Genomic DNA, 13,485 nt, shown 5'->3' with positions numbered 1-13,485 from the left:
TTGTAGCTCTTTAGAGGTGTCAGAAATGCCTTAAACATTGTGGTGGCAAATTTTATTTTAACCATTTGTTTAATGATATTAACCATTGGTTTAATGATTGTTTTATAACGCCACAAGATTTAGCTTCTTCATGTGTAGATTCAAAAGGCTCCAAGTGAAATAGTTGGCAACCGTGAACTATAGCCCAGTAGAATTATTTAGTTTTAGTAGTTTGAACCTTCTCACATTGTTGACTTTTTAGCAGACAAAGTCGAGTCCTTCTGCCTCCTGAGATAAACTGCTGTTTAGGCTAATGAAAAGAACAGGAGCAGAGGGGAAGGTGAGACAATGGTGTGACTGTTAATGGTGTCTCTTTTCAACTATGGCCATACTAAAAGATACATTTAGAGGGGTGGCTTAACGGAGTTTCTTCACTATATGATTTTTGGATGTTTAGACTTTAGGTTAGAAAGACATTTTCAGTTGTGCTGCGTGTACCTTTGAAACTGTGTCTCCATTTGCAAATGTAAATAAATACTCAAAGACCAAACTTTCGTTTAATTCTCAAACAGTCGTTACTCGTTTTGATTTTATCATGAATATCACTAACGCTGCTGCTTCAAGGAAAACTTCCACCACAACATCTCAACAATGTGTTCTACTCAAATTAATTTGTGTCTTGTCTGCCCTTACACAATAGTATATAAGTACAGTACATATGTGTGCTTACATTTGTGTGTCTGTGTGCAGGAGGGCTTGTTTGTTATTGTCTGATGGCACTGTGTGCTCTTCCATTCAGGTAGTTGGGTTTGGTTCATTAAGGGCTAATCAGGTTGAACGTCTAAATCAGGACCCTGCCATGCATGTCGATAACCTGTTATGTGCTAATGATGCTGGATACGATGGAGGAGGGGGAGAGAAGCAACCCATAGGGAGATACAAGTGGAATAAATATTGGATGATAGAGTTAATGAAACAAGAGGGAAGTGTTGTGATGCTGCAGTCAAACCTCACTGTATACAATACTGGTAATAGCGTAGCTGTGTACAAATATGACAAAATAAATCATACATTTTTGTTTATGAAGATCATGATTGATTATAAGTTTAGGAACAGCTATTGAATGCCATGATTGCGATTTTCTGTTATAGTTTTTGGATGCCTGGTCTTTTGGTGCATCAGTGGTTTTTGGTACCATTTTCTTCAGGAATCCTTTTGTTGTATCCCTTTTTATTTTCTTAAATCCTCAAGCTCATCACTGCCCTGTTGTCTCTGCATTTTTGGGTCCGCCATTTCCCTAATTGTAACATTGAATGGACTTTAAGGTGAGAATTTGTCAAAGGTTTTAGTTTTCATTGTTCTTTGAATAGATTTTCTAGGATTAATAAACAGTTGAAGGTCAGATAAAGTCATATATTACCTGATGATATAATGTGCATTTCCTCAAGTGTATAGCAAAGATTTTGGGAATATTTCCATTTATTACTTTTTACTTCAGAGGGAAATATTTGACTTTTATTTCTACATTTATTTGACCTATAAGCTTTATATGACCTATGACATAAAATAATTCTTCAAGATTTAATAGTATATAAAGTATTTAGAATTAAACCCACCTTGAACATCTGTAACATTTAAATGCTGCTTACATTTTAAGGTAATATATCAATAACTATTAGGGCACGCGGAGAGTGCAGACCCCCGCCATGGCATGCCCTATTTCACAATGTTAATGCAGTGTGAATTAACCCAGTTGGGGACTAATTTTCAGATTATTCTGACACAACAGGAATGCAACACAACCGCCCTATCTCGCAATGTTAACGAAAGTGAAAAATAATTTGTGTGTCTGCCCCATGGTTTGGATTTGCTACGAAATGTAATGGGTTCTTGACCCATGCTACATGCTTCCAAGTTTTATGAAAATCGGGCAAATAGTTTTTCCGTAATCCTGTTGACAGATAAACAAAGCAACAAACAAACGGACAAACCAAACTTAACCTTCTTGGCGGAGGTAATAATAATCCATGAATATAATGTTTAGGAATATAACACTTAAAGGGGCAATTTTGCATAGCAGCTAGGGATTTTATTTTTATTTTAGATTTATTTTTCTGATGACACTTCTACTTAAGTAAAACGTTCAATGCAGGACTTTTAACAACAGACAGTAATAGAGTATTATTTACTTAGATGAAGGATCTGAGTACTTTTTCCACCACTGCCAATTACCAGAACGGAAGTGGGCAGGGACCAAACACAGTACAGAGGTCACAAACCAATCATTTAAAGCAGGAATCTTTTTTTCTCAAATGTTTTATGAAGCTTATGACCATCATTTCCTCCTAAATGTAATACAGTTGCACTGTGGTTCTGCGGTTCATTGAAAGGCTGATCTGCAGTCTTGTGAGGAAATTACACTTTTTTAGCCTTTAAAAGTTTGTCATGCACAAGCAGGCACATGAGAAATGACATTTCAGAAGCAGCATGAGAAAGTGCTCGGCCACCATAATAGCTTTCCATTTGCCATATTATTTCCTTGTTGTTAGTCTTCCACTTCTGTCTCAGTCCTGAGCGGTATAGCAGGGAGAAAAATATATGCTTTTTCATTCCCTAGTGAGTTTGGATGTACCTTTTTCAAAATTGCAGATAGCAGGCAGAGATAGGAGGGACAGAGCGTGCACATGGGAGACAGAGCACTGTGCTAATTTCTTTAATGTGCATATACAGCTGTACTGTACCTCTTTGGTCATTACAAATATTAATGAAAAAAGCACTTGAGGAATCCTAATAGTACCCCTCCTGCTCCAGCAGATGTAATTTCCTTTGCCCTATTACATTTAGTAATGAAAAATCCACTTAGACAATTAAACCTCACTTTTCGTCCTCCATCAAAATGAGCAAATGGTTTCTCTTCATGGCAAAAACATACCTCTTAAACATGTGTGTGTGTGTGTGTGTGTGTGTGTGTGTGTGTGTGTGTGTGTGTGTGTGTGTGTGTGTGTGTGTGTGTGTGTGTGTGTGTGTCTGCTGAGGCTTGAGGATGTGAATCATTAAAGAAATAGAAAATTATGAGGAACTCAGACTTTGTCTTGGCTCATCTGGATGGATGGATGGATGGAGGAGATGATTATTGTGATTCGAAAATAAATGAAGAAAGGACACTTTATGCTTGTATCAAAGTTTAAAGCTTGTATCTTTTTTATCTTAACTGACAAAAGTTTTTCGTGTCATGTGTTTTATATATTAGAGCCCAATTAAAATGGCAATGTCTCAACATATATTTCCTATGAAATGAAATTTCCTGATAATCAAATTGATCTATTCTGTCTTACTGAAACCTGGCTGGGCCATGAAGAATATGTTAGTCTAAATGAAGCCACCCCTCCCAGTCATATTAATACTCAAATTCCTAGAGGCTCAGGCCGAGGAGGGGGAGTTGCAGCCATATTTGATTCAAGCCTGTTAATTAACCCTAAACCCAAACTAAATTATAACTCTTTCGAAAGCCTTGTTCTTAATCTTCAACATCCAACACGGAAATCAGAACAGCCAATTATATTTGTTGTTGTCTACCGAGCTCCAGGTCCATATTCTGAATTTTTATCTGAATTCTCAGAGTTTTTATCATGTGTAGTCCTTACATCAGACAAAGTACTTATTGTAGGTGATTTTAATATCCATGTGGACGTTGACAGCAATAGCCTTACTACTGCTTTCAACTCATTACTGGATTCAATCGGTTTCAGTCAGAGTGTGCACACTGTTTTAACCACACCCTCGACCTTGTACTGGCATATGGTATTGAAATTGAGGATTTAATAATATTTCCGCAGAATCTGGTATTATCAGATCATTTTTTAATTACTTTTGAATTCTTGCTACCTGACCATACTAAACCAGATAGCAGCTTCTACACTAGATGCCTATCTGACAGTGCTATAGCTAAATTTAAGGAAAGTATTCCTACAGCATTCCAATCTATGTCGTGCCTTAACATAACAGAGGACCTCTATGTTAACCTCAGTCCCTCTCAAATTGATACATTTGTAGACGGTGCAACAACTTGCCTACGGACGACCTTAGACTCTGTCGCTCCTCTCACAAAGAAGACGATAAAGCAAAGGAAATTAGCTCCTTGGTATAACTCCCAAACTCGCAAATTAAAACAAATCTCACGAAACATCGAAAGTAAGTGGCGCTCCACCAAAGTGGAAGAATCCCGTTTGGAATGGCAAGACAGTCTGAAAACCTATAGGAAGGCCCTAAGAAAAGCCAGATCAGACTATTACTCATCATTAATAGAAGAAAACAAGAACAACCCAAGGTTTCTTTTCAGCACTGTAGCCAGGCTGACAGATAGTCACAGCTCAACTGAGCCATCTATTCCTCTAGCTCTGAGTAGTGATGACTTCATGAGCTTCTTTAATGATAAAATTATAACAATTAGAGATAAAATTCATCATCTTTTGCCCTTAACTTCTAACAGTTTATCTTTAAATGCAGGACCGCTAGAAAGAACGACGAGTCCCGACATATACTTAGACTGCTTTTATCCTATAGACCTTCAACAATTAATGTTAAAGATATCCTCAGCTAAGCCATCTACCTGTCTCTTAGACCCCATCCCAACGAGGCTACTCAAAGAAGCGTTACCCGTGGTAAACACTTCATTACTAGATATGATTAATATGTCCTTACTAACAGGTTATGTACTGCAGTCATTTAAAATTGCTGTGAAAAAACCTCTTCTGAAAAAACCCACCCTAGATCCTGAGGTCTTAGCAAACTATAGACCTATATCTAACCTTCCCTTTCTATCCAAGATCCTTGAGAAGGTGGTTGCTAATTAGTTATGTGATTTTCTACATAGCAACAGTCTATTTGATGATTTTCAATCAGGATTTAGAAAGAATCATAGCACAGAGACGGCACTGGTGAAAATTACTAACGACCTTCTAACTGCTGCAGACAAAGGATTTGTCTCCATTCTTGTTCTACTAGATCTTAGTGCTGCATTTGACACTATTGACCATACCATCCTGTTACAGAGACTGGAACACTTAGTTGGCATTAAAGGAATCGCACTAAGCTGGTTTAAGTCCTATTTCTCTGAACGATCCCAATTTGTTAATGTTAATGATAAACCCTCCAAGCACGCTAAAGTTAGCCATGGCGTTCCTCAAGGCTCAGTGCTTGGACCAATTCTATTTTCCTTATATATGCTTCCTCTAAGCAATATTATTAGGAAACACTTAATTAACTATCACTGTTACGCAGACGATACCCAATTATATCTGTCAATTAAGCCAGATGAAAGGGGTCAGTTAGCAAGACTTCAAACGTGTATTGAGGATATAAAATCCTGGATGACCCACAATTTCCTGATGTTAAACTCAGACAAAACTGAAGTTATTGTGATAGGACCAACGCACCGCCGAACTTCGTTTTCGAAAGATATAGTTACTCTGGATGGTATTACCCTGGCCTCCAGCACTGCTGTCAGAAATCTAGGAGTTATTTTTGATCAGGATATATCCTTCAACGCCCACTTAAAACAAACCTCAAGAATAGCCTTTTTCCATCTTCGTAACATTGCCAAAATTAGGAATATCCTGTCTCAAAACGATGCTGAAAAACTAGTCCATGCATTCGTTACTTCTAGACTAGATTACTGCAATTCCTCATTATCAGGTTGCCCAAATAAGTCCCTTAAGACTCTCCAACTGATCCAGAATGCTGCAGCACGTGTTCTGACGAGAACTAAGAGAAGAGATCATATTTCTCCTGTATTAGCTTCTCTGCATTGGCTTCCAGTGAAATATAGGATCAAATTTAAAATCCTCCTCCTGACTTACAAAGCTCTAAATGGTCAAGCACCATCATACTTAGAAGAGCTCATAGTACCTTATTGTCCCACTAGAGCACTGCGTTCCCGGAATGCAGGGCTACTTATGGTTCCTAGAGTCTCTGGAAGTAGACTGGGGGCCAGGGCCTTCAGCTATCAGGCTCCAGTATTGTGGAACCAGCTCCCAGTCTGGGTTCGAGGAGCAGACACCGTCACCACATTTAAGAGTAAACTGAAAACTCTTTTCTTCGATAAAGCTTATAGTTAAGGAGTGAGGAGTTGCAGCGTCCGCCTAACCCGGCCCACCTGCTTCTCCTCGTAGTCATCAGTTTTATATACTGTATAATTAATAATCTAGCGAGAGTAGAGGGAGGCAGGCCAGTACAGCCCGATCCGGTTGGGGAGAGTTCTAGCCCGACCAGGCACCTCTCTTTAACCTGCCTCTCTTAAGTTATGCTATTACAATTTTAGACTGCCGGGGAGGCTGTTCCTCCCTAAGACACACTGAGCTGCTCTCTCATCTCTACTTGTTACTTTTGTATGCATCCTGTCCCAGAAATGCTTGTTACTAATCTAGCTCTGGGGAGTTTACTCCCCGGAGTCCTTATGTCTCTGCATTTCCCGGCCGCATCCTGCTGCGTCCTGCTGCATCCGCAGCATCCACCCGTGCTCTGCAGCGCCACGTTACATCCCGCAACGCCCTGCTGTGATGTTCCTATGCACAGAGTAGTCAGGATACGGTATAGGAGACTGCACTACTCAGTATGACACGATGTGCCCTGCTATGACATGAACTTCCACGATAACCTTCGAAGTCACTGTGACTTCTAATGTGACTGTTATCACCACTGTTCATCACGCCCCCAACCAGCCCGTCAGACACCGCCTAGCAAGAGTCTGGGTCTGCCGAGGTTTCTTCCTAAAAGGGAGTTTTTTCTTGCCACTGTCGCAATAGCCACTGCTAATGCTTGCTCTTGAGGGAATTACTGTAATTGTTGGGGTTTTGGAATTTATAGAGTGTGGTCTAGACCTACTCTATCTGTAAAGTGTCTCGAGATAACTTTTGTTATGATTTGATACTATAAATAAAATTGAATTGAAAATTGAAATAGGACAACTCATTTTCATTATTATTGAAATATTCAAATTGAATATTTTTACCAACATTAACTACAGCCTACAGCCATCACAACCCATACATAATATAAAAGGAGAAAAAAAAAAAAATATAGCGATTTGTCAAGTAGAGCAGACACCGTTGGCAGAGACTCAGTGGTGGAAGAAGTACTCAGATTTAAGTAACAATATGTGAAGAAATACAAGTAAAAGTCATGCATTCAAAATGTTACTTAAGTGAAAGTATATTAAAGGTAGGTATATAAGTATTAGCATTAAAATATACTTAAAGTACTAAAAGTAAAACTATGTAGAATGGCCTATTTTTGAATAATATTTTGGGTTGATTGGGTTATAATTATTTATGCATTAATGTATAAGCAACATTTTAGTGTTGCAGCTGTTAAAAGTGGAGCTAATTTTAACTACTGTGTCTAATGCTGGGTAGCTTAACCTATGATATTACTTGATCATTTAATTTATTAATTTAATTAATAATAATAATCTTAATTGCCAAAAAATAAATATAAAATCTTAAATAAATGTATTAGTGTTGTCCAATAAACGTAGTAAAGAAAAAAGAACTATATTTGCCTCTGAGATGTATAGAGCAGTAGAAGTATAAAGTATAGAAATACTCAAAGTAAAAGTAACTCAAAATTGTACTTAACTACAGTAAGTTTACTTAAATACTTTCCACCACTGCAGAGCTTATCAAACTTCCTGGTTGAGCCGAGAGCAGTATGCTTTATCATTTTGAGCTGCGCCATTTCATCCTTCAGCCAGCATTTATATGGTTGTGCTGGAGTCGTCGAGCGAACAATGTGAGGAAGCCCACAACTACAGCTTAGTTAGCTTTGATCTTTAGGTCCTCAGAGAACACCCTGACATATGGTGACTTTGCCACATAAATTTGAAAGGGCATCAAGAACCACTGTTCAAAAATCCTCCAGCTGCAAACTCAACCAAAACATGGCTGTTGGTGACCAGATTGCCACTGCATATTGCTTGATGTAATCAGTCCTTCCGTTCATACTGGCCATTAAAGAATTCCTTCCTAATGTGCTTTCATGCAAGTGATGGGGGACAAAGGCAACAGTACTTGAGTAAATGTAGCATCAACGCAATGGGTCAATTTCTAAGACAAACCATTTTAAACTCTAAAAAACATGTAAGACATTGTTGAATATATCAAACTAATATTGAACGCAGCATATTTTCTTTGATTAAAAATCCAGAAATAAAGCAGTTTGACACAACGTATGAAAAAATATGAAAAGTTCGCAATCATTTTGAAGATGTAATCTTGCAATTAATAAGAAGTAATTTATCTGGTCTTTGACCTCCTACTAATGACTCAGGTGAAAGATGGTTAACTATAGACTTAATGGGAAAGCCTATTATAGCTCAGTGAGGCAAATCTGAGAGTGCAGACAAATGACTGACAGGCCCACAATACAGCTGGCCTCTCTACCATTTGAATCTGAGTAGTTTGTACTTGAGCAGCAGGACTTAAAAGAAAAGAAAGCAAAGGTACCATATAAAGAGACGAATGGGAGATTTTGCTGTGACAAGGAAGAGAATGGATCGCTCCCCCCACTTGTCCTTTCTTTCTCCACAAAGACGAGGCAGCCTGACAAGCTGGCCATTAGGAAAGTAATTTGACAAGCTGTGCAGAGTGCTTTCGATGTCCCCTTACACCTCTTGAACATCATGAAGCCTTGTTCTGTTACCCATAGTTAATATTAGTGCTAGAACTAGTACAGTGCCGGTTCAAAACATGCCTGTTCGAAACGAGCCGATTGCTTGGCCTGTGGTGTTGCTGCTTGCAGCTTTCTCAAGACATTGCCCTTCCTTGGGTCCTGACTCCTAAACAATACACCTACCATGACATAGTTGCATCACATACCCAAGTCGCAGTCACTCACGGTCAGAAACACTAGTAAAATATGCTCTGGTTCACGGCAAAAAACACCAAGAGCAGACTTTATCATTAGACAAGCTAGGCAACTGCCTCTGGGCCCGAGGTAAAGGGGGCTCTAACAGCGATCGATTTTATTTTATTTTTGGCATGTATTGCCTTTATTTATAGGAGAGATTAAGTCAGGAAAGTGCAAGAGAAAGAGGGGGATGACATGCAGCAAAGGGCCATGGGTCAGAACTGAACCCACAGCCGCTGCGACAATGACTGAGCCTCTGTACATGGGGCGCACGTTCAACTAGGTGAGCTAACCAGGCCCTCTAACAGCTATAGATTTATTATGATGTTTAGATATGAAAAATATTGAATATGTTACTATTCTAACTCATTGTACCCTGAAATAACTTACAGAAGGCCTCCAAAGCAGTTCAAAACTATCCAACTGTATACTATTCAATTCAATTTTCAATTCAATTTTATTTATAGTATCAAATCATAACAAGAGTTATCTCGAGACACTTTACAGATAGAGTAGGTCTAGACCACACTCTATAATTTACAAGCCCCAACAATTCCAACAATTACAGTAATTCCCTCAAGAGCAAGCAGTGCGACAGTGGCGAGGAAAAACTCCCTCTTGGGAAGAAACCTCGGACAGACCCAGGCTCTTGGTAGGCGGTGTCTGACGGGCCGGTTGGGGGTGTGATGAACAGTGGCGATAATAGTCACATTAATAGTGGAACAGTGACTGGATGTAGCAGGGAGCTGCAGGGTTCAGCAGGAAGCAGCAGGGTTCAGCAGGAAGCAGCATGACATTGCAGGGCACCGCTGAGCTCGGCAGGGAGTGCAGCAGGACCACGGCGACAGCTGGAACCAGGATCTTGGTGCCAACGTTCTCCAAGGAAATACGCTGGGGGAAAAAAAACATAAGGACTCCGGGGAGTAAACTCCCCAGAAGCTAGGATTAGTAACAAGCATTTCTGGGACTGGATACACACAAATAGTAATAGTAAAAGTAAATAGTAAATAGAAAATACTACTGACTTACTGTGTACTTCTACTTCCGAGAAAAACATTGTACTACTGTACAACATTTACCTGACAGAGAAATGTTACTGGCTACGTTGCAGATTCAGATTTTACTCAGAATACAACAATGAAAATATCATGAATTATTATTCATTAAAATTTCCAGCATTATGTAAGAGTTGAAAGCTCCACCTTGAACAGACAAGTAAGTAAATGGAAGTACATTCTGCTGATAATGCCTTTTTTACCCTTCACTTATCTTCTGCCTTCTGCTTAGCAGTGGTGAATTTACAACTTACAGCAACTTAAAACGATATAGTCTCTGGCTTTCGTTTGATATCAAGTGTTCCGCAAAAAATTTCATTAGGGTATAGTGTAAGCTGTTTTATTGGGCTGGGTGGCTGTGGCTCAGAGGTAGCACAGGTCTTCCCTCAACCACAAGATTGGTGATTTGATCCCAGGCTCCTCTGGCCTCATGTCAAAGCATCCTGGAGAAAGACACTAAACCCCAAGTTGCTCCCCAGACACTGTATGTGGCTGTCCACTGCTCCTAATGCTTAGGATGGGTTAAATGCAGAGCTTATTTTACCGTACGATTGTATGTGACGAATAATAAAGTTTCTTCTTTTTCTTTGCCTCGTGAATTTAAGTTGGGTTTTCATTTTGAAGGGTAGAAACGGAAGAAGTGAAGCTAGCCTTATGCACTGCCGTTGTCAATATGGGAGTTAATAAAAGTGTGTGAGCAGGTTCACGCTGGTTCAGAACACAGAGCCTCTGTTTTTGTTTTTTTTGTATTACCCTCGGCTACAGTAGTTAGCATGCATTAGCTCGGAGGGCTAACTTGGCTTGTTTACTTTATCTAGCATTTTTGAAGTAAAAAGTTAAAACTATGCTTACGTTTTGAAAACAATGTACTTTAAGGTAAAAAATGTAACTTAAAAAATGTAAATTGTTGTGTAACTGAGTGAAGGAATGTTTCAATACTGATTAAGCCTAATCAGCATTTGACTGGCTTCTCAAGCTTCTAAAGAATTGATTAGGTCATTGCTGTTATTTAGCATAAATAGTTGTTTAAACTTATTGTTTAAACAACTTTGAGAGCCATCGCCAGTTGAGCCAGACGTGATTAAGACAAAGAACGAGTATTGCTGTAGTTTGGGAACAATTGACACTCGTCTCGATAAGATCCTGTGACCGGGTGTAGCCTCAATACACTAACTGGGAACATACACCTTTTCCTTTGAGGGACATCTGACCAATAGGGGAAGATTTCATTTGAGGAACCACCCAGATGTAGGGGAATAAATGTGTGATCTCAGAATGTCTCAGCACTTCAATCTGTGACCCCGCAAGGGAAGCAGTTGGAGTCCGCTGTTTACAGTGTATTTGTTTGTCATGTCACATGACTGTTCTTCTGTAACTCCGCAAGGAGAAGCATGAGATCAGTCCGCTGTCAGCTGCAGTGTAACATTTGTATTTTGACTGTCGTTTTCATCGTGATGTTTCATTAAACCTTTTGCTTAACTTTCAATTCGACCCAAGCTTCTCCTCCTTCCTCCAGAAATCAGAACGAACATGTCTTTTAGAGATATTCTTAACAGCATCCAGCAGTAAAAGTCAACTGCTGTTTATGTACACAAAAGTATGTTGAACAATAGTACACAGTGGCCTCCATGTTTACTTACGCTGTGCTCTGTGTTGTTCTTTTGCGCATGCGTCGGACAAATGGATGGAGTAAGTGTCCATGCCCGATGGAGCTACAGAGACTCCTGGATTTATGAGATGGATACGCAGGCTGGAAAAGACTAGAGACAAACAGGCACGACAATGTATCAAACAACGTATCTTTGAACTCAAAAGGTTAGATGAAAGTATTGCAGTTAACTCATATCTGTCGTCAAGGTGTTTACTTATGTAGAATGCGCACCTGTTTGTGTGTGCGTGTGTGTGTGTGTGTGTGAGTTAATGCCTTTAATTCATGAGGCAGGATATGAAACAAAAGGTCACCATCAGGAAACCATTGGGACAAGAAGGAATTAAGGGGAAATGAGATCCACCAGAAGAGATTAGGAGGTTTGTAGGTGAAAGAGAGAGCACACACTCGGAATGGGAAGCTTCTATACCAAGAAATAAAAAACTACAGAGTTAATGTGAAAGGAAGGATAAGCAGAGAAGTAAAGGTTGAAGTGACGGACCTGCCATCAGCGTGAATCCAACTGACTTACACAACACACACAATCGCGTGAACACTCACACAACACAGCACACCCAGGTGTAATGAAATGCTGTTTGGCAACTGCCTGTTTGTGTATTTGAATCTGCTCTGCTGCAGTCTCTTATCCACTGCCATTATGTTTTCCTCTTTCAGTGGTAAATCCATATGGCTAATTATTATGCACGTCAATGATGTCATCAGACCTTGCCGGTGAAGGTGTGAGTACCTGACTGACCTGGCAAAGGTGTCATTGTTCTCCTCAATTGCCTTGCTTCATTTCCGACAGCCATATATCATTCGTGGCCCTCTCCATTTCCACCACTGCCCACTCCTGCTGGTCGGTCAGCACAGGGCCCCGGCCACCACTATGGGGTTTTCTGTCAATTATAAGCATAGAAAGAGTATACTTTTGATAGATCATACTGTAAGAATACTGTAACATGTTTGATGCATTTACTGTACATGCATTACAATTTACATGTACTGTAAATGTAATGGTAAAGCAAAGTATATATTCTCCAGACTTTTTTGGCTAAAAATCCGGTTGATAGAATTGACAGTTGATCTTGTTAGATGTGGATCAACTAATGTGGCAGCCTCTGCCATAGTAAGGCCTCAGTTCTGCCTCCCTCTCTCTGACAAGCAACCATTGGACGGGCCCCATACCCACCTCTCTGGCCTCTCTGCTGGGCCCCATACCCACCTCTCTGGTCTCTCTGCTGGGGCCCATACCCACCTCTCTGGCCTCTCTGTTGGGGCCCATACCCACCTATCTGGCCTCTCTGCTGGGGCCCATACCACCTCTCTGGCCTCTCTGTTGGGGCCCATGCCCACCTCTCTGGCCTCTCTGCTGGGGCCCATACCCACCTCTCTGGCCTCTCTGTTGAGGCCCATGCCCACCTCTCTGATGGATCCCTTGTCTACAAGCTCTTCCTATTCCTTGCTGTCTTTCCTGCTCCATGTTGGAGAAAATTGCCAGACATTACTTCATAGGAAAAGTATTGTCTTTGATGACACACTGATTAGGTGCGGTGAAAAAGTTACTGTAATTCTGTGTACTTTGAACATGTGATTACATGTTTGAAAAAACAGCCATTTTGATGATCTACTTTGAGTTATGAGGTTTTATCACCTACTTGCGATAATAGTACCGCAATAGAAGTACTATATATAGAGAAGATAGAAGATAGTAAGGCGATAAGAAAAAACTGTAAATCTTGTATCTAGTGGATTGATGATTTATTCATATTTGCAAAATCGTTAGGTCATTTTTTTTATATCTGTGGTTTTCTTGGTTGTTGGTGGTAGTCTTGAAATGTCATGCATCTGCACTGCAGATAAATACTCTATTGGGATTGTAAACCTAAAATTAGCTTT

General features: G+C 39.9%; 1 long non-coding RNA gene across 1 annotated transcript; it reads right to left on the bottom strand.

Moving 5' to 3' along the window:
* Positions 1–11,398: 11,398 nt before the first annotated feature.
* On the bottom strand, positions 11,399–13,068 carry LOC114556381 (uncharacterized). Its single transcript, XR_003692655.1, has 3 exons — positions 12,779–13,068; positions 12,344–12,485; positions 11,399–11,698 (listed from the first exon to the last, which is right to left on the bottom strand). It is a non-coding gene; the product is annotated as an uncharacterized LOC114556381 (long non-coding RNA).
* Between the last annotated feature and the right edge of the window lie 417 nt (positions 13,069–13,485).

The sequence above is a fragment of the Perca flavescens genome, chromosome 5, assembly GCF_004354835.1.
Source record: "Perca flavescens isolate YP-PL-M2 chromosome 5, PFLA_1.0, whole genome shotgun sequence".
Classification (NCBI taxonomy): Eukaryota; Metazoa; Chordata; class Actinopteri; order Perciformes; family Percidae; genus Perca; species Perca flavescens.
This window is presented reverse-complemented; position numbering and strand designations above follow the sequence as displayed.